This window comes from Oncorhynchus kisutch, linkage group LG12 (assembly GCF_002021735.2).
Source record: "Oncorhynchus kisutch isolate 150728-3 linkage group LG12, Okis_V2, whole genome shotgun sequence".
Lineage (NCBI taxonomy): Eukaryota > Metazoa > Chordata > Actinopteri > Salmoniformes > Salmonidae > Oncorhynchus > Oncorhynchus kisutch.
Window position 1 is genome coordinate 6,094,178 of NC_034185.2, and position 2,534 is coordinate 6,096,711.

At 44.2% G+C, this 2,534-nt stretch overlaps 1 protein-coding gene across 1 annotated transcript in view; it reads left to right on the plus strand.

Moving 5' to 3' along the window:
- The window catches only part of LOC109886576 (steroid hormone receptor ERR2-like), a 124,726-nt gene extending 123,327 nt beyond the window's left edge, over positions 1 to 1,399 (plus strand). The window contains exon 7 of the mRNA XM_031836777.1: positions 1 to 1,399. This exon is cut by the window's left edge and continues 1,625 nt beyond it. The gene's annotated coding sequence lies outside the window, so the exon portion shown is untranslated.
- Positions 1,400 to 2,534: the final 1,135 nt, after the last annotated feature.

The following is a 2,534-nucleotide window of genomic DNA, read 5'->3' on the forward strand; positions in this document are numbered from 1 at the left end:
GACAGTCCATCATTACTTTAAGACATGAAGGCCAGTCAATACGGAAAAATTAAAGTACTTTGAAAGATTATTCAAGTACAGTCGGAAAAACCACCAAGCACTATGATGAAACTGTCTCTCATGAGGACCACCACAGGAAAGGAAAACCCAGAGTTACCTCTGCTGCAGAGGATAGCAGTTCATTAGAGTTACCTGCCTCAGAAATTGCAGCCCAAATAAATGCTTCACAGAGTTCAAGTAACAGACACATCTCAACATCAACTGTTCAGAAGAGACTGCGTGAATCAGGCCTTCATGGTCGAATTGCTGCAAAGAAACCACTACTAAATGACACCAATATGAAGAACAAACAATGGACATTTAGACCGGTGGAAATCTGTCCTTTGGTCTGATGAGACCAAATTTGAGATTTTTGGTTCCAACTGCCGTGCCATTGTGAGATGCAGAGTAGGTGAACGGATGATCTCCGCATGTGTGGTTCCCACCGTGAAGCATGGAGGAGGAGGTGTGATGGTGTTTTGCTGGTGACACTTGTGATTTATTTAGAATTCAAGGCACACTTAACCAGCATAGCTACCACAGCATTCTGCAGCGATATACCATCCCATCTGGTTTGTGCTTAATGGGACTGTAATTTGTTTTTCAACAGGACATTGACCCAACACACCTTCAGGCTATGTAAAAGCTATTTGACCAAGAAGGAGAGTGATGGAGTTCTGTATCAGAAGACCTGGCCTTCACAATCACCTGACCTCAACCCAATTGAGATGGTTTGGGATGAGTTGGACAGCAAAGTGAAGGAAAAGCAGCCAACAAGTGCTCAGCATATGTGGGAACTCCTTCAAGACTGTTGGAAAAGCATTCCAGGTGAAGTTGGTTGAGAGAATACCAAGAGTGTGCAACGCTGTCATCAAGGCAAAGGGTGGCTACTTTGAAGAATCTAAAATATATTTTGTTTTGTTTAACACTTTTTTGGGGGTTGCTACTTGATTTCATATGTGTAATTTCATAGTTGTGATGTCTACACTTTTATTCTAGAATGTAGAAAATAGCTTAAAAAATAAATAAAGACCCTTGAATGAGTAGGTTTGTCCAAACCTTTGACTGGTACTGTATATGTACTGTATATTGGGTCATTTTCCCCAGGGAATGGATTGGATTTGGCAGTTATTTTGTTGTATTACTTATCAAAGAAGCACATCCATACACCTTTAAGGGGTAAGAGTTTGAGCCCTTCGTAACCACACCTGGGTTGAAATAAAATACAAATCTTTCAAAATCTTTTGAGCATTTGCTTGGAATGCCAGATGGGTGTGGTTTACACTTTTGGGACTACACCATTAGTCCAATTGGCCGAGCAAGCTCAGTTAATCCAGGATATGGTGGTTCCATTAAATGTCATTTAATTTACATTAAAATACTTGTCATGTTGTTTTTAGTTACATTACTCAAACATCTGATGGAGAAGGAAGGCACAGTGACAGTCTGTCACAGGGTCGTGTCACGATACTGCTGTTTCGATACGTGAAGGTATCGTGGCAAGGAAACAAAACATCACCGCCGATTTAATTTACTTGAGAAAAAAAAACATTCTAATGTTTCAAACGCACAGCCTTCCGTTGTCAGAGACCCTTCCGTTGTCAGGGAGCCTTCCGTTGTCAGGGAGCCTTCCGTTGTCAGGGAGCCTTCTGTTGTCAGAGAGCCTTCCGTTGTCAGAGAGCCTTCCGTTGTCAGAGAGCCTTCCGTTGTCAGAGACCCTTCCGTTGTCAGAGAGCCTTCCGTTGTCAGAGAGCCTTCCGTTGTCAGAGAGCCTTCCGTTGTCAGGGAGCCTTCTGTTGTCAGAGAGCCTTCCGTTGTCAGAGAGACTTCCGTTGTCAGAGAGCCTTCCGTTGTCAGGGAGCCTTCCGTTGTCAGAGAGCCTTCCGTTGTCAGAGAGCCTTCCGTTGTCAGAGAGCCTTCCGTTGTCAGGGAGCCTTCCCAGAGTCCCCCGTGAGTTTTTTTTATCCTCTCTGTTATATCACACAATATTTTACATAAAGCAGTTTTTTTTAAATGACTATAGAGTGAATTCTGCTTCCTGTTTTCTTTTTTTGCCAAGGAAGGTACAGTGTCATGACAACCCTACACGATACTGGTGTCATGACAACCCTACTCTGTTTTGCCCTGAGCAGAGGGAGCAGGGTTCCCCACTTCAGAGATCCCATGTGCGGAACAGAGCTAACCCTCCAACCACTCACAGTAATGTAATGTGTAGCTAAGTATAGCTAAATACAGAAGAGATAGACTGCTGTTCCCTTGGCAACCACCAACTCCTACCTAACAGTTATAACCTCACACAGCTCCTAGGAACAGAGTTGACACAGTGAGAGGTCTCCTATAAAGAACCCCGTTGGGACAGAGCGGACATGTGCAGCCCCCGGACCTCCCTCCTATCACAGAAGAGATAGACTGCTGTTCCCTTGGCACCCACCAACCCCTACCTCCCTCCTCTCAAAGGTGTAACGATCAAACCGATACACTGTTCAGAGCATCTC